At 35.0% G+C, this 26,965-nt stretch overlaps 1 pseudogene; it reads right to left on the bottom strand.

The window, feature by feature from the left end:
- Positions 1-13,259: 13,259 nt before the first annotated feature.
- Positions 13,260-24,090, bottom strand: LOC120192963 (annotated as a pseudogene).
- Between the last annotated feature and the right edge of the window lie 2,875 nt (positions 24,091-26,965).

Below are 26,965 nucleotides of genomic sequence, written 5' to 3'. Positions count from 1 at the left end.
CGTTTTTAATCCGGTAAAAAATTCGGTCGTCCAATTTTTTCCCAAACCGGTTATACTATCCGGTTTTAAAATATCCGATCCGATTTAATAAAAACCGGTTTTCCCAAATCTAGTTTCGGATATTTTTTACGTAAAATCGGATATTCGGATATTTTGTGCACATGTATTCATACCTATGTCTCGTAAAATTATAACAAGTTTTCATCAAATACTAGCCCTCAAGGTCCACGTATAAATCTTATGTAAGACTGAAAGTCTTGACTCTCATCTCTCTCTCATATATATAAGAATTGACTATTATTCATTATTTCTTTATCATCTTTCCCATTTTTATAGAATCACTGGTTATAATTCTTCGTTCAAACAAAAGAAAATAATCTGTTGTCATCACAACTAATATTTTCCATAAACACCATCCAGATTTTGGTATCGTTTTACGAACCAAGTGTTTAGAGGTTTTGGGTTTGAATATTAGGAATGTTAGATGTGTGAGTGTTCAATGTTAAATAATTGAAAACTATTTTTAAACATATATTGTCTTGTACTTACCCATATTAATAAAAAAATTAGTACCGTTAAAAAAATGTTTAACAGTAATACAAGTGATTGCATTCATAATTAATCATGTTACATCCGCATATAACTTGTTAACTAACTAATTGAATTAACTAATTGAACTGTAATGCATGTGGTCCATTTCAACATAAAAAAATAACAGAGCATCTTCTTCACATTTCTGATTAGCTTCGTAAATCAGCACGTAATAATAAACTAAACCAATTTGTTTCTTCTTCTTTAATCTCCTTAATCATATAGAGACGGTGTCAGTTCAATAAAATAGAAACGCACAATGCATGGATAAAGGTACTTTTGGAGAGAGTGGGTGGTTGCTCTCCTCTCAAACTAGTGGCCCACCGCCCCCGAAACACCGCTTCCACTCCTAAAGTCCGTCTTTGCTCAAAACTGTAATATTTTATATAGGATAAGATTAATTAATGAGAAAATAATCTCAGTGACCAAAAATGCCTTATAATATACGATTTTAACCAATTTTTTTTGGATTTGACAAAATGACCAACTAAATCGTAATGCGATCGATAATTCGCAACGCGATCTCCGGTATCGCAAATCCGTTTCCAGATTCGCAACGCGATTCTGACTATCGCATTGCGATTTCCCAAATTCGCGTTGCGATTTTCCTAAATCGCAATGCGATTACGTAAATCGCAATGCGAAGTAGGAAAATCGCAATGCGATTACGTATTCGCATTGCGATTTTCCTACTTCGCATTGCGATTTTCCTAATTCGCATTGCGATTTACGTAATCGCATTGTGATTTAGTAAATCGCAACGAGATTCTGACTATCGCAATACTAAATTTCAAATTCGCAACTCGATTTCTGAATTCGCAACAGGTTTTAATTTCGCAACACAAATGTTTTGGGTATATAACTAAGCAGCAGCAGCAACTAATAACCTAAATCCCTAAATCGTAACTCATTTCATCTCCATCTATCACTCTCTCTGGCGACATCCGTTCCTATATCCAACGACATCCTTCCCCATCCGGCAACAGGTTTTAGTTTCGCAGCTCGTTTGTTTAGTAAATTAATTTACAATAATGAAATCATCTAATGTTGATCATGTTTGGATAGATTTGTGTTTTGGAGGGTCATGAGAGAATGTTCATGGTGTTTTACAATATATGCCTTTACCTATGAATCTTCAACTAAAACTGTCATTAAAAAGTTAACTTATAAAACTCTAATGTTACGTGTTGCAAATAAATTGAATTTAGAGCCCCTAAGTGGATTTAGGCTATCTTATCAGAGAAATGGTAAAGTTTATTTGTTAACCGACAATGAAGATGTTGAACGATTCATTGCTTACATTAGTGTTTCAGTGATGATGTTACATTGTATGTTGTTGAACCTAGAAGTAGTGAAGTTGGGTCAGTAGCGGGTAGTAATCAACTAAGTTTTTCAATCCCAGTTTATGGTGCTCAAAATTTAATGGTTCCACCACAATTTCATCACCAAGCAAATATTGTTTCACCACATTTCCAATACCAAACACATCTCAAACCCACAACCTTTCCCTAATCCAAATCCCAATAAACTTTCAGCACCAAATTCCGATTTCGTATTGACCAGTTAGACGATGATGAGCCAACAAAAAATATTGAGTACTAGTCAGTATTCGAAATTTGATCTTGGTCAATACCCGGACTTGATCTTGGTCATACTCGGATTTTGATGATTTTTCAGAAGAAGAAACAGACCCTGCGTGTAATGATTTGATATTGGTCAATACCCGAATTTTGATGATGAAACAGATGTTGCCGAGGAAGATGTTGATGATAATGAGGAGGAAGTTACGACTGTAAATGAACATGTTGAACATCCATTCTGTAATTCATATAACTGAAGAAGAAAAAGAAGAAGAAGAAATCCCCAAAGAAAAGTCCCCGAAGAAAATGCCACGGGAGTATAACTGGAATATGCCAGAATTACTTCAGATACCAGAAGAAGAGTTGGTAAAGATAGCAGTTGATTGTTACACAAAAATTATTCGTATCAAGAAAGATGATTGTTTTGATACAAAGGAAGACTTGAAGATAGCTTTGTATACGAAATGTGGAAGATGGCTATCAACTAAAAGTTAACAAATCAAGCAAAGATCGTTTCGAAACAGGTGTATGATTGACAAAAACTGTATGTGGCGTATGATTGCAAAGAGGATAAAAGATTGCGAAATGTTTCAAGTTAGGACTTTTATTGATAAACATACATGTTCAAGAACCCAAGTTTTTCCTCACCATAGACAGGCAAACAAAAAGGTGTTGGATGGTTTTCTGGCTGAGTTAATGTTTTTGAATGGTAGGGTATATCGGGGACATGAAATTATGACTGACATGAATGCTCGGTTCAAGATTAGTATCTCATATTCTCAAGCTTGGAGAGCCAAATGTTATGCCTTGGAATTGTTGAGGGGGTCTCCAGAAGCATCGTTTGCCCAACTGCCGGCTTATTGTCACAATTTAAAGCTGAAAAATCCTGGGTCGGTAACTCATATCAAAACAGATAGAGATGGACGCTTTGAGTTGCTGTTTATCGCCATTGGTGCTGCGGTTAGTAAATCAATATAATTTTGTTGACTCATTTTTGTTAGTTACATGCATTTCACATTTAAATGATTATATTTCTTGTGTATATGATTTTGTAGATTCGTTCGTTTATTAATTGCATGCGCCCAGTTATTATAGTTGACGGAGCACATTTAAAAGGTCGATACCTTGGAGTAAACTTATGAGCAGTAGCCATGGATGCTAACAATGGGATACTGCCAATAGCTTACGGGGTTGGTAAATTTGAAACCTCTGATTCATGGACATGGTTTATGGGGCATCTTAGAGATTGCATAGGTCCTATTAGCAATCTGACAATCATATCCGATAGGGCAAACTCAATTGACAACGCTGTTAGAAGGTGTTTCCCAGATGCTTTTCATGGACTTTGTGGTGTTCATTTGTATAGAAATCTAAAATCAAGGTCTGTTGGTATAAAAAATCACAAATGGACATACTGGAAGGCTGTAAAAGCTTATCGGGAAGTGGATTTTAATAAGCATATAAACTGTTTAAGACGTGTTTTGCCTCAGTGTGCTCAAACACTAGAAGATGTCGGGTTTGAAAGATGGTCAAAAGTACATCAACTTGGAGCAAGATATGGTTTCATGATGTCTAATAGTGCAGAATCAATCAACGCTCTAAGTCGTCATTCCCGGAAATTACCCATTACTATGTTAATGGAGTTTTTTCGAGCCTCTATTCAACAGTGGTACTACAAGAAAAGAAACCATGCATGTATTATTTCTTTAAATTCGTAACTTATCATATATTTTACTAAGTATTATTATTTAAATTTACAGGAACATTGGAACATCGTGTTACACCATGGACAGAAAAAAAGATAACGAAACGTGTTGTGAAGTCAACGACATGGAGAGTTGAACCATGTTCAAACACTTTGTTTGAAGTACTGGATAATAACTTAAATGAGCTTGTCGATCTAAATGCAAAGACGTGTAGTTGTATGAAATGGCAAACATCTGGTTATCCGTGTGGCCATGTTATAAAAGTTTCTCTTCATCTAAACCAAGATGATTCAAGCGCATACGGTATGGATTGCTACACTACAGAAGTATATCGACAGACTTATGGCGAGATTGTCTACCCTATTCCACATCCTTCTGAGTGGGACATACCAGATGACTTACAAACAGTTTTGCCACCAGCCATGGACAGAAGGCTACCTGGCCGACCAAAAAGTCACGATCGTATACCGTCTAAGGGTGAAGAGAAGAAGAGATCGACATGTAGTCGGTGTAAGGAAAGTGGTCATACAAGGTTGACATGTGGATCACCAGTGCCATCACAATCATCTTTTCCTCTACAAAAATATGGATCCTCATCAAAATTCAAAGCTCATATGGTGTCAAACAAAAGGCAATCAAAATCGCAATCATCTTTAAAATCCCAATCACAACCGGCTTCACCTTTTGGGACTGTTAACTTAGGTGAATTTTAAATGCAAACGTTGTATTATGTGGATTTTATGTGTGAACTTTTAACATTTTCAGTTAGGCATGTATTAGTAACTTGAGTTTGAAAATTGTTATGATCTGTTCAATTGTTATAACTTATTAGGCATTCATTTGACTATCGCAACACGGAAATGACGTTCGCAATCATCTTAATGTCTATCGTAACGCGGAAATGACTATCGCAATGCGAAATGAAAATCACAACGAGAGAATCGCAATGTGAAATGAAAATTGCAACGAGAGAATCGCAATGCGAAATGAAAATCGCAACGAGGGAATCACAAAGCGAAATGAAAATCGCAACACGAATTTAGTTTCGCGTTGCGATTTTAGTTTCGCGTTGCGATTTTGTCGTTGCGATTTTCATTTCGCGTTGCAATTCTCTCGTTGCGATTTTCATTTCGCATTGCGATAGTCATTTTTGCCTTCAACATAATGCAGATTGAAATCAACAAAATCAACCATTACATTTCAATCAATTAAACAAGCACAAATAAGAATTATGTTCACATCAATTAAACAAATCAACTTTTACAAATCATCTTTTCAAATCAATTAAACAATCAAAAAATAAGCAATAATTCTTATTTATTTCCTCATCTACTATTGAATCAACTTTTGCAGCCATACATCATTTTCACGCAGCTCACTTCTGAGATTAACCTGCAGAAACCAAACATTTGCTCAAACAACACTTTCTACACATCTAAAACCTACAAACAACAAATTATTGAATTCTAGGTACTTAACCAAACATTTTCAAACCAAAAGCCTATAAACTTACCAATTGTTTATGGACATTTTTATAACGCGGATGCAGGTAGGCAGCGTCTCATATATATCGATCTAGTCATATAATGCCGAAACCACAAGCCTACTGCAGCTCTATCTCTATCGATGGGAGGAAGATACTTTATACTTCTTGTGATCAAACGCTCCAACGCCAAGCATACGAGAGGACCACAATCCCCTCTGGGTCCATTCGTTTGTTGTGGTGCGGTCTCGTCTCTGCTAACTGTAATATTGAGCTTCTTTGGCTTCTTGTTTCCAGACTTAGTCCAATAATTAATTACATCCAAGAATTTAGCCAAATGAGAGCTCCATCCCTTAATAATATCTCTTAAATCAGCCAATGATATGTAATTTATTATGCTGTCATATACTATTGCCTTAAGGGATGGGAGCTGAAGCTCGACGAGAAGCCAATGTTTACGTTCCAAAACAGGGATAAACACCTACAATCATAAGTAATAATTCAATCATTTGTGCACTTATTTATGAATACCTTTAAACTCAATCTAAAATAAATACTAACCTTATCGACCTCCCACCATGTAGGATAAAGTTTAGCTTGTCCATTGCCCAACGTAAATGATTCATCTCGTTGATTCTTCAAGTGAACGGCGTTATAAGACGTCGGCATAATTGTATATCGTGTATTTCTTTTATTTTCCTTAAGTTTCCTAATTATTAGAAGACGTGACACCTATGCATCGATATGCTGTTTTACAAAAAAAGACATATATTAGTAACTTACATAAATTTAAAATAAAATAATCAAATTGAAATATAAGAAAAATATAAGACTTACCCCTCCATCGAAATAGCCATTGTCTTCGACCCCTAATAATACGCCCCACCAAGACCGATCAAGCAACAAATAGATATCATCGTTGAGCTTGCATATGTCAGTGAAATACCCCTGGCTCCGCTCATGTAGATAAAAATCAACTGCAGTCTTAGCCCAAAGGGTGTTATCCAGAATTGTGTCCGGTAGTTGTCTCCTCTCCACTTCAGATACCGGAATGGTACTGGCCGGTAACTCATACGAGAGCCAACTATCATCCATCATGTTCGACACGTCAGAGGGTTTCTCAAGAATCTTACATATGACGCCATGTGAATCGGGCTCTTGAATGGTGGGAGGGACCTCTTCAACGATGACAGTGGCCTCTTGAACGGTGGGAGGGGACTCTCGAGGAATGATAGGGGCCTCTTCAACGATAGGAGTGGACTCTTGAGGGATGACAGGCGAGTCGGGCTTCTTCTTGCGGTGTCTTCGCACTATTGGGGTGTACAGAGACTTAATAGTACGTGCACGCCGTCTGATGCGTGAACTCTGTCGTGCAAGAAAAACCCGACGTAAAGCATCCACCTTATCGGGCCGCTAAATAATTAAATACAAAAATCAGTAAATAAACATACATGATATTTAAACAGTGAAAACAAAGACAAATATGTTTCAAACTTGCATTGAATTCACCCAAGTCATTATTCTATCATAGTTTACAAAATGCATCAGATAACAAAGACAAATATGTTTCAAACTTGCAACACTGTCAACTTAGTATTTGTCTATTGGTTGAAGTAATGCAATTCATTCAAGTTTCAATTTGCAGAAGAAGAATAGTTTCTGGAACTTAAAATTGCAACGTGAAAAATGATTATCGCAACGCGAAATGAAAATCGCAACGAGAGAATCGCAACACGAAATGAAAATCGTAACGAGAGAATTGCAATGCGGAATGATTGCGATTTTTGATTTCGCGTTGCGCTTTTTGGTTTCGCGTTGCGATTTTCATTTCGCGTTGCGATTTTCGTTTCGCGTTGCGATTTTCATTCTCTCGTTGCGATTTTCATTTCAACCAAAAGATTTGCTAAAATATAGTTTCAAGAATAAACTATTTTTTCTTCTTCTGCAAATTGAAACTTGAATGGATTGCATTACTTCAACCAAATGACAAAACAAAGACAAATACTAACTTCAGAGTATTAAAGAATACACAGTTTAGCAGAATTGGCAGCAAACGAACAAATTTACTTTCAACCAAAGGACAAAACAAAGACAAATACTAACTTCACAGTGTTAAATAATACACAGTTTAGCAGAATTGGCAGCAACCGAACAAATTTACTTTCAACCAAAAGACAAAACAAAGACAAATACTAACTTCACAGTGTTAAAGAATACACAGTTTAGCAGAATTGGCAGCAACCGAACAAATTTACTTTCAACCAAAAGACAAAACAAAGACAAATACTAACTTCACAGTGTTAAAGAATACGCAGTTTAGGCAGCAACCGAATAAATTTACTTCAACCAAAAGACAACAAAAGATAAATACTAACTTCACAGTGTTAATAAACAGTTTAGCAGTATTGGCAGCAACCGAATAAATTTACTAAGCAATCTAAGTGAAATGGTTAATCTAAGTGAAATTACGAGTAAATTTATCATCAAGTTAAATATGGAAAATCTTAAACTTACCTCGTTGCGTAGAGTATGAACCTCATTCTGCAACGATACTACCATCTCACGTAGAGCGGCAACCTCACCACGTAAAGTAGACACCTCCACACGCCATGCACCATCGTTATCGCGTAGAGTACCGAACTCCTCACGCAAGGCATTGACCTCATCAAGTAACTCCCTTGACTCATCCCGTGGAGGTGGAGGTGGAGAACAGGGAGATAGAAGTCGTGGCATCTTTGCCGGTCGCCTATCATGAGGTGATGGTGGAGAAGAGGCTCGATGATGTGACGGGATAGGTGATGGCTCTCGTTGTAGATGTGTATAGTCGGGTCGATCAGGTGATGGCTCTGGGTGAGGTGATGGCTCTCGAAGTGGAGGCTGCTCATCATTCGTGCCATCAAGAAAACGCTGACTAGCTTGTCACCAATCAGTGGCAAGCTCAGCCTCCGTGGGTGTCAGTCTCATTAATGGAGTGTTGGCCTCCTAAAAATATAAAAACTCAAACAAAGTTAAACGTCTACTATTAATAACTTGTTTATATATGATAGTATTTGTGTTAACTTACATTATTTATTGTCGCATATGGTATTAAGTCTTCCTAATCCAATAGACGTTTCCTCTTCCAGGAAATAGCCCTAGGAATATCATTTGAAGTTTTTAATGCATATGTCCGCATGCTGGGAAAAACCTCGAATATCCAAATCTACAAACAATATAACAAACATTAGTAATTTTAAATAATTAATTATAATTTTGAAAACATTATATATAAATTCTTACCTTAAAGGCCCAAACAAAGCCTGACAAAGTGTATTTCGACCCATCGCCACGCAAACTTTTGCGGTCATCAAAGGCAGACGACAACTTAGTCCAGGTAGCTTTCCATCTATACGAACCCCACGGAAACAGATTCCATGCATTTAGGTCCTCTACCAATAATATTAGCTCCTGAGGAATAGGTTGTCTGGCCTCTCTGCCTAAAAAGCCGGCATACAAAAGTACTAGAAGGCATACTCGGACAACATCGACGTCATTCATCCGAGTAAAACCATCTTTCTTATTAAACAATTTCTTCAGGTCGTCGACGTGTAAGTTCGGCTTCTTTATTGACTCATCGGGAAAAACCTTGGATAACCATGATGGGCGGGTGATATGACGAATGTACCGGCCTACATTATCGTGTCCGAATCGTAGACCAGTGATTAAGCAGAACTCCTTTCGCCCAAAACAAGTATACGCCGGTGGAAAATGAAACGATATCTCTTCCTCACCACGTTGTATACTGTTGGGTAGATCGCTAGTCATGGTCTGAAGCCACAAATGGGTCAAATTAGCATCTCTACCCGGATGCTGTACTCTCAGCCATGGCCCGAAGCAGGTTTCCTCAAACAATTTTCTTTGTGCATGTGAAAGCTTCGAAGCAATTGTAGTGGCTAGGCTAACTTTATTCCTTAATGTCAATGAAGCCGAAAAATTTTTCTACAAAAACAATAAACATACCAAGTTAGATATACTAAAAAACTACATTGTGAAGATATACCAAAAACAATAAACATAAATAGTAGTTTATTCTTGAAACTAAAATTTGCAACACTGTTTTGTCTTTTGGTTGAAATGAAAATCGCAACGAGAGAATGAAAATCGCAACGCGGAAATGACTATCGCAACGCGAAATGAAAATCGCAACGCGAAATTAAAATCGCAACGCGAAATTAAAATCGCAACGCGAAATGAAAATCGCAATGCGATTTTGGTTTCGCGTTGCGATTCTCTCGTTGCGATTTTCATTTCTCTCGTTGCGATAGTCATTTTTGTGTTGCGATTTTCGTTTTCATGTTGCGATTTTAAGTTTAGAAACTATTCTTCTTCTGCATTACTTCAACCAAAAGACAAAACAAAAACAAATACTAACTTCACAGGGTTAAAGACTAAACAGTTTAGCAGTATTGGCAGCAATCGAATGAATTTAATAAGAAATCTAAGTGAAATGGTTAATCTATTATTGAAATTACCAGTAAACTTATCATCAATTTCAATATGAAAAACCTAAAATAATGCAAAAAATTTCAAAATAAAAAAAAATTAAAAAAATTAACCCTCGGAGGTTGATTTTCCATTTCTGAATGATTGTGAGGGATTTCTGACCGTGAATGGTTGTGAGGGATTTCGCCGGAGACGGGGACGGAAATCTTCGGAGATGGGGACGGATTTCGCCGTAGAGAGTGAGAGATGGAGAAGTGACTGAGTTGTGATTTTAGGTTTTAGGTTATGAGTTGCGATTACGGGACATACTGTGGACGGTTCAGTTTCCGATATATTAATATATTCGTGTTTTGGAATTTGAAAAAAAAATACGCGCTAATACGAATGGCGCTATGTAAATCGCAATGCGAATTAGGAAAATCGCAATGCGAATTAGGAAAATCGCAATGCGATTACGTAAATCGCAAAGCGAATTAGGAAAATTGCAATGCGATTACGTAAATCGCATTCTACTTCGCATTGCGATTTAGGAAAATCGCAACGCGAATTTGAGAAATCGCAATGCGATAGTCAGAATCGCGTTGCGAATCTGGAAACTGATTTGCGATACCGGAGATCGCGTTGCGAATTATCGATCGCATTGCGATTTAGTTGGTCATTTTGGCAAATCCAAAACAAGTTGGTTAAAATCATATATTATAAGGTATTTTTGGTCACTGAGGTTATTTTCTCATTAATATAGTAAAATATTTATTAATTTTACATAAAAATATAATAATTGAATAATTTTTTATTAATCTGAGATAAATATAAAACAATATATGGTCAAAGATAAATTTTAACCATTTAACATTAAATGTTCAAATTCATGACCACCTTGATATTTGAACTTAAAATCCAAAGAATAATAACAATATTTTTACAGCCTACAAAATATATGAAATATTTATTTTTTTTTGCATAAAATTAATTAATGATCATATTATATAAATAAATATTACTATAAAATAATGATTTGCTTTACTAACCACATCCATGGTCCTTTCAAGCATGCCTAGTGGTCACGACAAACACCGACCATGGTTCTAGCATCACCACTAGTTACCACCCACAAAAAAGGTTGGTCTAACTATGGTTTTAGTCCCTATATTATTGTAATTTGAGGTCTGATTTACCTGCTTTAATTCGACGTAATTTAGTTATCTGGTTCCTCTACCATACTTGAATTGAGAACATCGCTAGTTAATATATATATATATTTTAAAATTTATTTAACAATGATTATCAATGGAAGGTAAAAAATTTGTATATAATCTTATTGAATATAAATCCAATCTTTATAGAATTATTTTATAATAAGTATACAAAGTTAAAAGTATAAATATATGGTATCACTTCAGTAAAAGGGCCACCATCTCATTTTAGTTTGACCTAGTCTAAAAAGTTTACGGTGTAATATGTTTGGTGAAAAATTTAACTATAGAAAAGTTAAGAATTAATGGTGAATTAGAACCTAAGATTAGAGTAAATGTGTACATACATATGTATCAAAAGTTTTATATAGCTCAAATAGGTCTCAAGTTCAAGTTTATACAGCAAATCTATACACGGGTTGGTCTGGATTAATAGGGTAAAACCCTAAAATCGGGATGACAAGAAAAAGAAGTTTTAGAGTGGGTTACGTTCTCGTATAATCTCTGTTTTTAGTACTAACAATCCAAGTTTATTAGCAGACAATCGACGTGTTTTAAGGAGCGTCATATGATCATCCATTTCTTATATATCTCACTGAAATGAACCCTAAAGAAAGGGGGCTTCCATTGATGAGAGGTGTGCAAGTGGAAATAGGGTTTATCCCATCCCATATATGGCTATGCTTCGTTCAAAAGATTAGATTTCTCTTCAGATGTCTCACAATAAGTTCTCTGAACCAACCAGCTTCTAAAAAAGCAAGCACACCTCCACTCGCTCTCACCACTACACTTAGGGTTCATGCCATTGCCCTATTGTTTGATATAGGACAATTAATCTCTGATGGTAATTAAACATTGATTGGGGACCGATAGAAGTGAAAGTTGTGGGAAGAACATGGTCTTTGTTTTTGCCTCACCTTTATCCAGAACGGTCATATGCAGACAGGCTCCACCTTGTGAAAAAATTAAAAAGAAAAATTTGAGCCGATGCCTATATGGTATTGGTCGGTTCCCTCTTTCAGAAACTCCATTAAAATAATTAATTAAAGTTGCTTGTGCTTTTGATACTCTTTTCCACTCTCTGTTTATGTGTGTGTGTATATATATATTCGTTCAGCCTTTCTGAATTCACCATGCATTTTAGACCCAAACTCAGTTAAACTTTTTTTCTGCAAGTAATTTTAACTTTGGAAATGGAGAATTCTCGTTTGTCTATATTCATAATCTGCATGTCTTTCCTTTGTTTTTTGCTTTCAACCCAAGGTAGGTGGCACCATCACCATAAGCACCATAGTCACCATCATAAAATATCTGACACTTCGGAGCAGTAGGCGATGGCATAACAGACGACACGGAAGCATTCAAGATGGCATGGGACACAGCTTGTCAAGCTAATTCATCAGTCATTCATGTACCCAGTGGATTTTCTTTCATGATTCAGTCCACAATTTTTACAGGTCCCTGTCAAGGTGGATTAGTCTTTCAGGTTTTGTATTTGTTTTTGTCTGATTTTCAGAGTTTTTTGTGTCTTTTTTTAAGGATGGGCTCGTTTTTGTTAAGGTTGATGGTACACTTATGCCTCCTGATGGACCCGATGTGTGGCCAAAGAACAACAGCAAGCGACAGTGGCTGGTATTTTACAGAATCAACGAAATGTCATTGCAAGGTGGTGGTGCCCACTATGCAAAAACAGGTTTTTAGCGTCGTTTTTTCAGTCATTTAGCGGAGTTTTTAAACACCGCTAAAAATCTTTGTGGCGCAAAAACAAACGCCGCTAAAAGTATCTCCGCTAAATATTATGTTTTTAGCGACATTTTTTACAAACGACACTAAAAATAATAATATATAGCGTCGTTTTTTTTAAATGCCGCTAAATATGATTGATTTTTAGCGCCGTTCTTTCCAAACGCCGCTATTTATCTTTTCCTTTGTGGCGTTTTACCCCAAAAACGCTACTAAATGTTCTGACATATATATAAGCCAAATTTAAGTCAAATTATAATTTTGGTACTACGTTCAAATTGAAAACGTTAATTTGACATTATTTAATTCTTCAAATATATGCCGATTAAAATATGAAGATTTTGAAAATATCATTTCCAACTTAGAAAATGACTGAAATACTACAAAAAAAACACTAATGTGAGATTAAATCCCAAATCCCAAATCTCAAATAATGATACGAATGCCATCTTCACATACGTTACAAGATTATGTGAGATTCTTATTTACAAGATCTTACATCTTTAGCATGAGGACGTGATTGTTCATCCTGGTCAACACAATTCCATACATATACATTTTCATATTCACAAGTTGAAACAATATGCTTCCCATCAGGAGTTAATGATGCGAATGCCTGGTTACCACCGTTACGTGCTCCTGCAGAGTAAGAAAGAGACAACATGAATTTGGAGCATACTAAAGTTACGGAACACAAAAATTGTGTTTCGAATTCAAAATTAATAAATGTAAGAAACTGAAATGTACAATTCCGGGTTTGATGAGTTGCAACAAACCAATATCATACGGTTAAAGGATTAGAAAACAAGATGACTATACCCGTGTATTTGCAGATCACATTGAGTCCTTGAAGAATTCTGACTTGAGAATCATCACAAGTAACCATTACCTTGCTTGAATCTTGTGGTAAAAACTGTATCGAATGACATTACATGAGCAAAAACTGCATCGAATGATATATAATGAGCAAAAACTGCACATCTCAGCTGTTAAGAGTCAAGTATTCTAAAGTGACCAAAAGCAGGGATAAGAATAACTACCTGCAAGCCAGTTATCCTTTTGCAAGGTGACCTCTTCTTCCCAGTTAAGTATATATGAACATCCAGTTGTAAACGATTGTCTGAAAAAAACAACACAATGTTGGTCTGTTTCAAATCAACCCAACTATAAATGCAGCTTCACAAGATAAACATGTTTCTAAGCCTATGTCAACCATAAAAAATATTTTGTATGACATGATTAAGAAACAGACCAAAGTACTCCTCTTAATAAAAGTAATCGTCGATAGGCCTACCAACTATGTATATCATTATGAATAAATATGAATCCCTTTCAGTGTAGGTATACCTGCCACATTGTAAAACTGGCAGCTGCCTGTCATTGAGCCAACAATTCCTACCTGGATAAAATAGAAGGAAAGGTTTTACAACAAATTTAAAACTCCTCAACCAGTAGTCCCCTAAGGGAAAAAGGTGCAAGAAAATCAACAAGCCTGTCCATCCGAACGATAACAAACTGCTGTAACTATATCTCTTACATCACACCAGTCAACAACCTAGAAGCTAGAAATTGCCCAAATGCGCACTTTTCCATCTATTGAACCACTAATGAAGTAATTGTCATCCACAGGGTTAAACTGAACACATGTTACCTCAACATAAAAAGAGAGGTAATCCTTTATCAGTGGCAAGGACAAGACCATTTCCGAAAACGAACAACCTAATTATTCAATTAGATAATTGCATGTTAAATAATGCATGCACACAGACAGAGAGAATCAACCAGAAGCGCACCATAATTTCTATGAGCAAGCACTCTTAGGCAATGGTTAGATCCGACTTGCCACATACGAACGGTTTTATCAATAGAGAAAGACAGTTGTAACACCCCAACTCGTACCCGACCTGGATAATAATCTGAGGTGTTAACCTTTCAAAACTCTCTTTAAAAGTGCATATAAAAATTCAAACTCTTAATTGTATTTGAGTGGTGAAACCCTTGTAACAAAATTTCTATTAAAAATTCATAATGAAATTAAAACATTCGTTAAATTACATAAATATAAATTTATATGATTACAAAACGGATAAGAGCATTACAATTTAAAACTTTATAATACATGCCAACAAAAATCACAAAATAAGAAACCTACATCCAAATTGTTCTAATATGATACTCTTCGATAGTATGCTGTCCTCTCCTAGCTTTACTCCTCAGATTTCTTTGAACCTACGTGTGAAACAATCACATGCTAAGTTGTTGACTTAGTGAGGCAAGTACGAGTATAATAAAACATTGTAAAATATTTTCTTATTCATCTCATAGAAAACATTTCATAAGGAATTCAATTTACATTTAATAACAAGAATGTATACTTTTTTACATTGTTCGGTTATATCACATTGTTTTTAATAGCCCAATGCATTCTACTGAGGACTATAGGTATTTGAGTACATTGAGGTTGTGCACTAATGCAGTCACCACTGCTAACATAATTTGCACTGAATTGCCACATATTTGTCCCGAAGGACCACATAGAACCCTCGACTCTTGGCATGCCAACTATACCTCTAATTCTCATACATATACTTTGAGCTTTAACCACATAATTATTTCTCGTTTCATTATTCAAAGTGTGTCTTATTCTCATAGAGTACATTCACATATAGGTCACTTTCACGTATATCTCTTTTGCTTAACACATATATTATTTTCAAATAGAACATAATCATATACATATAGAATCAAAACAATATTGTGAAAATACACTTTATCTAAAGCATAATAAAAATAATTGCATAAAATAAATAAATTGTTTTCGATTGAAAACTTTGAGGTTGGCTTATCACAAGCCGTCCTCATATTTAATATAAAACAAATGAGTTGCACTCACCTTTGCCTCACGTAAGTCATAAATGGAATCATTTCCTTTCGATCAATCTCGTACTATATCAATTGTTTCGATACTCTTTCAATCCAAATCTACACATCAATATGTCCATGATCAATAACAAAATTTTCATTAATGGTTCATCAGTTAGCAATTACATAAACGAAACAACAACTCCTAATTTCCATTTTAGACTAAATAGTATCGCTACCCCCTACAGCACCTATACTTATCTTGTATGGTACCGATACTCACTTCAGTATCGATACCATTTTAGCATTATGGAATTCCATTTTCGATTACGGTATCGATACCTTCCCCTTGGTATCGATACCTCCACATCAATATCAATACTCTTCAATAAGTATCGGTACTGATCATCCAATTCATCCCCTTTCCAACAAATTATCCTTGTAGTATCGGTATTGTTCTTCCAGTACCGATACCCTTACCCAGAATTCATATTTTTCACTTCAAATTTTTCCAAAATTTCACCTAAATCTCATATTTTTAACTCCAAATAAACCCTTAAACTCTTTAGCAGTTATACCACACAACTTACGTCCACTAATCCTCTTATAACATCTAAATTTCTCCATAGAACACTTAGAACTAAAAATCACACCAAATATTAAAACATGTTCTTAATCCTTTCTAATACTTATAACTTCTTAATTAAACCATTGACAAGTCAATTATGTTATTATAAATCCAAATATTACTCAATCTCATCAAATCCTTTAACAAACCATTTCACTAATCCATTAATAATTCACTAATATCTTAGTTTTATTCAACCTTAAGCTTTCCTTAAGCTTCTATATCACTCAAGGCTTAAAAAAAACCAAAATTTGAAGAAACAACCAGCTTAAAATCAACTTACCTTAACAATGGAGTTCACGGTAGAAGAAGTGAAGAAAACCAAGCTTCTAGATTTTTCTCCTTTTCTCTTATCCTCATGTGCTAAATATCTCTTAAAAATGAATTTTAAATTCATTTCTTGCTAAGACCTCTTTGCCCTTCTATTCTTCCATCTTTTTAATAAGTTTTAAACATAAATTTCTAAAATTAGTCCTTGAACTTTTCAACTTATTTCAATTAAACCACTAAATTTTAAATTCTTATATTTTAGTCACTAATCTATTGTTTGGGGTATTACAATTCTCCCCTTAAGAAAATTCGTCCTCAAATTTTTACGGTACAAAGAAATGAGAAAATTGTCGTATCATGTCCTCTTCACGTTCCCATGTCACATCTACTACTTTGTGATTTCTCCAGAGAACTTTAACTAATGGAATCATCTTATTCCTTAGTTGTTTGACTTCATATGCCAAAATCTGCACTGGTTCTTCCTCGTAAGTCAGGTCAGGTTGAACTTCTATTTCTTTCGGTGCTATGATGTACGAAGGATCTTATCGATATCTCCTTAGTATAGATACATGAAAGACATTATGGATCTTTTCCATTTCCGGTGGCAATGCTAACTGATATGCCATTGGTCCAACTCTTTTTAAGATCTCATTGTGTCCAATGAATCTAGGAATGAGTTTTCTTTTACGTCCAAAACGGAGAATCATATTCCAAGGTGATGCTTTGAGAAATACTTTGTCACCTTCTTAGAATTCAATTTCTTTTCTTTTCAAATCGACGTAGGACTTCTATCGATCAACAACTATCTTAAGATTATCTTGAATAATCTTCACTTTGTCTTCGACTTCTTTGATCAGCTCTGGCCCCACTAAGTCTCGATATTTTAATTCAAACTAATTTAATGGTGTTTGATATTTTCTTCCATACAAAGCTTCATAGGGCGTCATCTTGATACTTGATTGATAACTATTATTATAAGCAAACTCTGCTAGAAGCAGATATTTCTCCCACGATCCATGAAATTCAATCACACACGCCCTTAACATGTCATCCAGAACCTGAATCGTCCGCTCCGATTGACTATCGGTCTGAGGGTGAAAAGTCGTGCTAAAGTTGAATTGGGTACCTATTGCTTCATGTAAAGATTTCCAAAACCTCGAAGTCTTTAATTTCACCTTTTTTACTTGTTATATTTTTATTAAACACTTATCATATTTCCTTTAAAATTCCTTTATCCGATCCAAGAGTAAAGGTTTTAGCTTCAATTCAACCATTAAAGCACCATTGTCCTTTAACGTAAGTCGGGCATCTAACACTCGTAGAGCTACAAAAGTCTTTCAGCTAAGAACATCAGCTACCACATTAGCCTTCCCAAGGGTAATAGTATATAATTGCATCATAGTATTTAAGTAGCACGATCCATCTCCTTTGTCTCAGATTTAGCTCTTTTTGAGTCAGCAAATATTTCAAACTTTTATGATCCGTATAAATATAACAACGCTCACCATATAAATAGTAGTTCCATATCTTCATTGCAAACACCACTGTTGCTTACTCAAGATCCTGTGTTGGATAGTTCTTCTCTTGTGGATTAAGTTGTCTCGAAGCATATGATATTACTTTTCCATCTTTTATCAAGACACATCCCAAACCATTATGGAAAGCATCACTAAAAATTGTATAATCCTTGCCCGATTCTGGTTGCACTAAAACTGTATAGTTCTTCCGTTAGTACCTTTTTAAAAGATTCAAAACTTTCTTGGTATTTATCCGTCCAATTGAATGACACATATTTCTTTAACATCTTTTTCAATGAGGAGGAAATCGTCGAAAAGTCCTTAACGAACCTTCGATAATATCCAGCCAAGCCTAAGAAACTCCATACTTCTGAAACATTTCTTGGAATTTCCCAAACTAATATAGCTTGAATCTTTTAAGGATCCACACGAATCCCATCTGTAAAAACCACATGTCCAAGAAATGCCACTTCAGATAACCAAAACTCGCACTTAGACAACTTATCATAAAGCTTTTTGTCTCACAGTGTTTGAAGAATCACCTGCAGATGGGCGTCATGCTCCTCATTTGTCTTTGGATAAACCAAAATATCGTCAATGAAAATGACCAAAAACTGATCAAGATAGGGTTGAAACACTCTATTCATGAGGTCCATAAACGTAGCTGGTGCATTGGTTAAACCAAATGGCATAACTACGAATTCATAATGGTCATACCAAGTCCTAAAAGTCGTCTTTGGAATGTCCCTTTCTTGAATCTTCAATTGGTGGTAGCCAGAACGCAAATCAATCTTAGAAAACACCAAAGCTCCCTTGAGTTGATCAAGTAAATCGTCGATTCTTAGAAGATGATACTTATTCTTTATGGTCACCTTATTGAAATGTAGATAATTAATACATATACGCATCGAACCATCTTTCTTCTTTACAAATAATACTAGTGCACCCCAAGGTGATACACTGGGTTTGATAAATCTCTTATTCAATAGCTCTTGCAACTAGATCTTTAACTCACTCAGTTCCATTGGGGTCATTCTGTAAAGAGTCATCGAAATTGGGGATATTCTATTTGAAACTCTACTTCTCTGTTTAGAGGTAATCCCAGTAACTCAACTGGAAATACGTTTGGAAATTCTCTGACCGTCAGAATGTTCTCTAGTCTTCTCTCATTGACTCAAATATCAATCACATTGGCTATGAAAGTTTGACATCTTTGTAACATTAACTTCTTAATCGACATTAGTGATATCAAGTTAGCTAAAAATATTGAGTCTCTCACTGACCACTCTTATTTCTAATCATCAGGACTTTTTAAAATAACTCGTTGTAATCGACAATTGACATTGGCATGATAATGATACAACCAATCCATTCCCAAGATAACCTCAAACTCGTCAAAGGGTAATTCCATTAGATTATAAGGGAATTCAATTCCCTGAATCCTTATAGGGCACCCTCGACAAATTTGTTTCACCCGAGCACTATACCCTAATGGGTTAGTCACAATCACCTCAGTACTAATAGATTCTAACTAAATTCTCAAATATTTCACCAGTTTGCTACTAACATAAGAATAAGTTAATAATGGGACAATAAAAACCAAAACATATTTATCAAAAAAATTGGAAGGTACCTACAATGATCTCCGGATCATCACGATCCTCATTAGTCTTAAGGTTGTACACTCGAGCAGTGGAACATATTTCAGGTTGAGTGGTCGACTTAGAATGATTCCTTTCTTGGCCTTGTCCTCTACCTCTCTGAGGTACAGTAGCAAATCTCTCTGTTTGTACAGGCTCTCCGATCATCAATGGGCAATCCCAGATAAAATGTCTTGTCTCCCCACATTTAAAGCATGCTCCGGAGAATCTTCAACATATGCCACTATGTTGTTTGCCACAATGTTGAAATTGAATTGACTTTTCCGCTCCTGATTCAACTGATTTAGTTTGCTTAGCTCTAACAGGATTGAATCCTCTACCTAAGGATGTAGCTGACTACGATCTAGTCTGAGGTCGAAAACTTGAACCTTAACTTTTCTTCGATTACGATGCACTCGTCGAGGTACCCATTCTCTTGTTCCATTAGGTTCTTTGATCCCCATATCTTTCATTTTGAGCTCTCTATAAGTCTTTAGCTTGATTCACCACCTCTTGAAATGTGGAAACGTTCAGTGCTAATAATAGCTCTTTTAATCTGGGGAGTAAACCCTCTACGAACCAGTCACAAGAATATTTTTCCGTAGGAACCAAATCCACTGCAAATCTGCTCAACTTATTAAATTCACACTCATACTCATACATAGTGTGATTCCCTTGTTTCAAACTCATAAATTCTTGTTTCATTTGACGGATGAATTGATCACATATATACTTGTTCTTGAATTCTTCCAAAAAGAACGACCACGTCACTTGATCTTTAGATGAAAAGAACGGCCACCTCACTTGATCTTTAGATGCTCTCATTGTCACATTGGTCCACCCTATTCGTGCTTGTCCTTGTAGCAATGAGATTTCTCCATCCAGCTTCTCCATCTCAGAACAATGGAGACCGTCTAGCATTATCTTCACATCATTTAACCAAAGGTCCGTAAAAACAAGACCTTCCTCAGCTTCTCCTTTAAATTCAGGTGCTCCTAAACTTCTTAGCTCCTTAAGCATATTCATCTTAGGAGTTGAGGCAGAAGACGGTTTGAAATGCACCAGAATCGCTTCCAATGTCCAAAAAGGTCCCTTGATCTTGTACAGGCACTCCTTGAGGCTCATGTTCTTCACCTTGTCTACTTGGGGCATGTGAATTACTGTTACCCTCATTTCTATCTCCCACTTCACTTCGGAAGCCCTCGTAGTCTGGCATCTATTAAGATAAGATCACTATTCTATCAGTAAGGACATCATATTAATTACCTTATTAGATCAGAGATGTTTAACTTTTAGTTGACATGTACACTTTTTTAAAAAAACTGCTTCATTTCGAACTTAAAATCAGTTAAACCATAGCTTCGATACCAATAAATGTAACGCCCCCAACCCGTACCCGACCCGGATACAAATATGAGGTGTCACATTAACTTTTCAAAACTTTTACTCTTTAAAAGTGCATAAAAAAATTCAAACTCTTAATTGTATTTGAGTGGTGAAACCCTTATAACAAAATTTCTATTAAAAATTCATAATGAAATTAAAACATTTGATAAATTACATAAATATAAATTTGTATGATTACAAAACGGATAAGAGAATTACAATTTAAAACTTTATAATACATGCCAACGAAAATCACAAAATAAGAAACCTACATTCAAATTGTTATGATATGATCCTCTTCGGTAATATGATGTCATCTCCTAGCTTTAGTCCTCAGATTTCTTTGAACCTACGTGTGAAACAATCACACGCTAAGTAGTTGATTTAGTAAGGAAAGTACGAGTATAATAAAACATTGTAAAATATTTTCTTATTCATTTCATAGAAAACATTTTATAAGGAATTCAATTTACATTTCATAACAAAAATGTATACTTTTTCACATTGTTCGGTTTATATCACTTTGTTTTTAATGCATACTACTGAGAACTCTAGGTATTTGAGTACATTAAGGTTGTGCAATAATGTAGTCACCATTGCTCACATAATTTGCACCGAAGTGCCACATATTTATCCCGAAGGACCACATAGGTTTGTCCCGAAAGACCACATAGAACCCTTGACTCTTGGCTTGCCAACTATACCTCTAATTCTCATACATATACTTTGGGCTTTAACCAAATAATTGTTTCTCATTTCATTATTCAAAGTGTATTATTCTTAAGAATACATTCACATATAGGCCACTTTCACGTATATCTCTTTTGCTTAGCACATAGATTATTTTCAAATAGAACATAATCATATACATATAGAATCAAAGCAATACTGTGAAAAATAAACTTTATCTAAAGCATAATAAAAATAATTGCATAAAATAAATAAATTGTTTTCGATCAAAAACTTCAAGATTGTTTTATCGCAAGCTGTCATCATCTCTAATATAAAACAAATGAGTTGCACTCATCTTTGCCTCACGTAAGTCCTAAACGGAATCATTTTCCTTTCGATCAATCACGTACTTTATCAATTCTTTCTATACTCTTTCGATCCAAATCTACATATCAATATGTCCAAGATCAATAACAAATTTTCATTAATGGTTTATCAGTTAGCAATTACATAAACGGAACAACAACTCTTAATTTTAATTTCAAACTAAATAGTATCGGTACCCCCTACAATACCAATACTTCTCTTCTATGGTATTGATACCCACTTCAGTATCAATACCATTTTAGTATTCTGGAATTCCATTTTCGATTACGGTATCGATACTCTTCAATCAGTATCGATATTGATCATCTAATTCATCCCATGTCCAACAAATTTCCCTTATATTATCGGTACTGTTCTTCTCGTACCAATACCCTTACCCAAAATTCATATTTTCTCTTCGAATTTTTCCAAAATTTCTCCTAAATCTCATACTTTTAACTCCAAATAAACCCTTAAACTCTTTAGCTCTTATACCACACAACTTATGTCCATTAATCCTCTTATAATATCTAAATTTCTCTATAGAACACTTTGAACTAAAAATCACACCAAATATTCAAACATGTTTTTAATCCTTTCTAATACTTCTAACTTCTTAATTAAACCCTTTACAAGTCAATTACATCATTAGAAATCAAATACTACTCAATCTCATCAAATCCTTTAACAACCCATTTTATTAATCCATTAAAATTCACTAATGTCTTAGGTTTATTCAAACTTAAGCTTTCCTTAAACTTCTATATCACTCAAGGCTTCAAAACCAAACCAAAATTTGAAGAAACAACCAACTTGAAATCAACTTACCTTAACAATAGAGTTCACGGTGGAAGAAGTGAAGAAAACCAAGCTTCCAGATTTTTCTCCGTTTCTCTTATCCTCATATGCTAAATATCTCTTAAAAATGAATTTTAAATTCATTTCCTTCTAAAAAACCTCTTTGCCCTTCCATTCTTCCATCTTTAATAAAAAGTCCTAAACACAAATTTTTAAAATTAGTCCTTAAACTTTTCAACTTATTTCAATTAAACCACTAAATTTTAAATTCTTATATTTTAGTCACTAACTCGCTGTTTGGGGTATTACAACAGTAGACACTACAACATGAACACACAAGTGAGACACATTAAAGGAGAATCATAGATGAAAGTTTCTCTTCTTCATTCTCTTATTTGGTGGTAATTATGAAAAACATAGACATAAATTAGTTGACTTACATAATTCTTTGACCTCGAGAGATCCAGGATATCACCATCATGCCCATGGAACTCATGTAATGGTTTCTCCAATGTCCGGAGAACTTTGGGAGGGAAGATAACACATGCTGAATCAGAAGTTTTTCTCATGCTCCTTAAATTTCCTATTATTTTCCTTATCTACAAAGAGGGGTTTCAACTCGGAAAGATGATTCACTATGAAGTACATGAAGGAATGATCTATTTCTGGAATGTCAAGGTACTTGCATCTCTTAATCTTGTAACATTTTATTGGTGTAGCAGCAGTAAAAGCTTTAATTCAAAAGTTGTAAACTTCAATAACCGAAAGCCCAATTTCACTTCACTAAGCTTAATAAACATCCCAATAGGCAAAAACGAACAAATTTGAAACAAATTTAATGCCTTAGCATGTCATCAATTCCAGAAAAAAATAACTTAGTTCTTTGCTAAACCAATATTTATCACCCCTTTCTTTACCTTAACAGCGCATTACCATTTTCTCGAGAACAAAACAACTCTCTGTTTCTCTTACCTGAGAAGTTCCAAGGTCGAAACTGAAGCCATCGATAAATTTTGAATCTTGACAAAATCGGAGCTCTGCGACTCCACGATCAGAATTGAACCAAGCAGTCACTGGCATGGACGATGACGAAGAATGTGAAGAAAACAGTTTGAAAACTGCTGCCAGAGTGAATTCTGAGCGTTTGGGTTTTAGCCCAGCTGAAGCTTCCATTATATTGATACTTTAAATATACAAGAACAAAGAGAAACAAGGAAACATAGAGAAATCAAATAAAATAAGAACAAAATTAGGGTCGCGAAATTATTTAAAAAGAGTGCAAGAAAAGGAAAGGCATAAACCTAAGTTTTCTAGAGTAAAAAAAGAAAAATAAGGAAAGTTCGAGCAAGGGAATAGAACAACATTGCCTAGACCTTGTAGGCCCCACTATAAACCCATCAATGGCGCCATTAATGGTAGAGGAAAAAAAATGGTGGGATCTTCCTTGTAGGCCCCACAAGGGAATAGAACAACATTGCCTAGACCTTGTGATAGCCCCATTGTAAGTTTTGTCACACTCTTTTAGTTATTTAAACTCGAATTCTTGTGCTTAACGATAGTGTTTGTGAGTATTCGATTAATTAGTGGTGCAGGCTATAAGGTTTTTATGAGTTCAAACTTGACTGTCAAAGGACTTAGAGTTAAAGATAGTCCCCAGTCCAATTTCATATTCGATGGTTGCCAAAATGTTCATGTTGAATCCCTCCATATAACGACTCCAATTCTTAGTCCCAGTACTGATGGCATCCATATTGAGAACACAAATGGTTTTGAAATACATAATTCGGTCATCTCTAATGGATGGTTCAATATCTGATATAAATCAGTCCCCCTCGTTTACCTTTTCTGGTACTTAGAAACTCGATCTTTGCTTTCGCAGGTGACGATTGCATATCCATTGGATCGGGATGTTACGACGTCGATATTCGGAACCTAACTTGCGGACCTGGTAGCCATGGAACCAGTATCGCAAGTCTAGGCAATCATAACTCTCGAGCCTGCGTCCACAACATCACGGTTCGAGACTCGGTGATCAGAGCAGCGAACAACAGTGCCAGGATCAAGACATGGCAAGGCGGATCCGGAGCAATAACGAATATTAAGAATATTCATTTCTTTTTTTAATATATAAAATCTTTGATTCAAGTTTTATGGATAAAAAATAAGGCTCTAAAACCTAAAACTTATTCTTGAAATAATATCAAACTTGATTTATTCTAAAGGAATGCGATTACGAAAGATCAAGAAGTTAAAATAAAAAGTGCATATTACTATTAGGTAAGTATATTATCCAAACTAGAAATTCAAGATTCCCAACTTTCCACATATTAATGTGGCTTAAAACCACGACAAAAGCACTACTAGTCAAACAAACGAAGTGCAAACAGTAGGAATAGACGAGAATCCAAATGGAATAAAAAGCACATAACTAAAGAATAATTAGTGCAAGTGGGGGTGATTTCATTTCCACAAGACAATACTTGTCATACATTCAAAGGGATGCTCCATTTTTTTTTCTAGGGTTTATAATATATATATATATATATATATATATAGAGAGAGAGAGAGAGAGAGGGGAAGGTAGCAATGGTGGGCAGTAAAGTGGGAGAGACAAGGCATGGAATGGCATGCAGCACGCGCAGCAGCTAATATAATGATATACATAAGCTAATATAATGATATACATAAGCATCACGACATAAAAGATCCCTATAGATTCTTGACTCCCTTAAGTGCTCTGCAAAGTGCCGGTTGGTGCATATAGGAATGGATTGAAGCGCGTAGGGCTGTAAATGAGATGAGACAGATCGCGAGTTACTCGAGATCGACTCGATCAAGGCTCGATAAATACTCAGATCGAATGGACTCGACTCGAGCTCGACTCGATTTCTTAACGAGCTGAAACGAGCTACTCGATATTCGACTCGAAAAGCTCGTGAGCAGCTCAAAATAAAGTTATATTATAATTTTAGATTTTTTAAAATTACATTATTGATAATTATAAAATTTTAAAAATATATTAAAAATTCTATAATACAACTAAGACATCTCATCCCTTATAATCGTGTGATAGGGTTTAGGGTTTATGGTTTAGTATTTAGAGTTTAGGGTTTAGAGTTTAGTATTTAGGGTTTAGGATTTTATGGTTTAGCATTTAGGGCCTAAAGTTTAGAGTTTATGGTTTATAGTTTAGGTTTTAGGGTCTAAGTTATGCACATGAGGCTAACATAAAAATTATGCAAAATGATGTTATGTGACTCCTAAATAAATCATTCACATACTTATACATAAACATATCAACATGCAAAATAAATATACACAACTACTTAAAGAAGACAATTCTAAAGAGAGACTAAATTATTACCTAAACTAAAGTGTGCTTACACGATACATGCATGCATACGAATGAAATGCAAATGCACATACGTTAAGATGAAACAATATAAGATTAAACCTACTATTAATGACTTAAACTCATATTTAACAGAGAGTCAAATCACAAAACATAGCTCAAACAATTACAAAATCATATTTTATCATATCTCAATCAACATATTAACGTTCAACTCAATCGATCATAAGTTTTTAATGAATAATGATAAGTTTAGAACAAATGAATAGTTGAGTGACAATTTTTTAACTTTTAATAGTCGATGACTCAACAAAACGTCGCCCTATAATAAGAGGATTATTTTATAATTTTTAATAGTCGAGAGACTCAACAAAAAACATCCTCCTATAATTGAGTGAATATTTATGTACTTTACCTAATAAAAGAGATGAAAATTGCATCACGTGCCGAGCACTAATAAGAAATAAAATATTGTATGAAACTTACTAAATAACATAAAATAATATGCTCTTTCAGTCTTTTTTCTTCACGACATCCCATCTGGCCATCCATTGCCTTTCAGATCGACATTGAAGGCTTTCGAAAAGTTTCAATATTCTCCACATCCGATACCCTAATTCAATTCTAACCTCAAATTAATCTAAATCCGAGTTATTATTTTATACTGAATTCTTTGTTTTACTTATACTATATTTG

Source organism: Hibiscus syriacus, unplaced genomic scaffold (genome assembly GCF_006381635.1).
Source record: "Hibiscus syriacus cultivar Baekdansim isolate YM2019G1 unplaced genomic scaffold, ASM638163v2 tig00116984_pilon, whole genome shotgun sequence".
Lineage (NCBI taxonomy): Eukaryota > Viridiplantae > Streptophyta > Magnoliopsida > Malvales > Malvaceae > Hibiscus > Hibiscus syriacus.
Note: the sequence above shows the minus strand (reverse complement) of the source record. Positions and strands in the feature narration are given on the sequence as shown.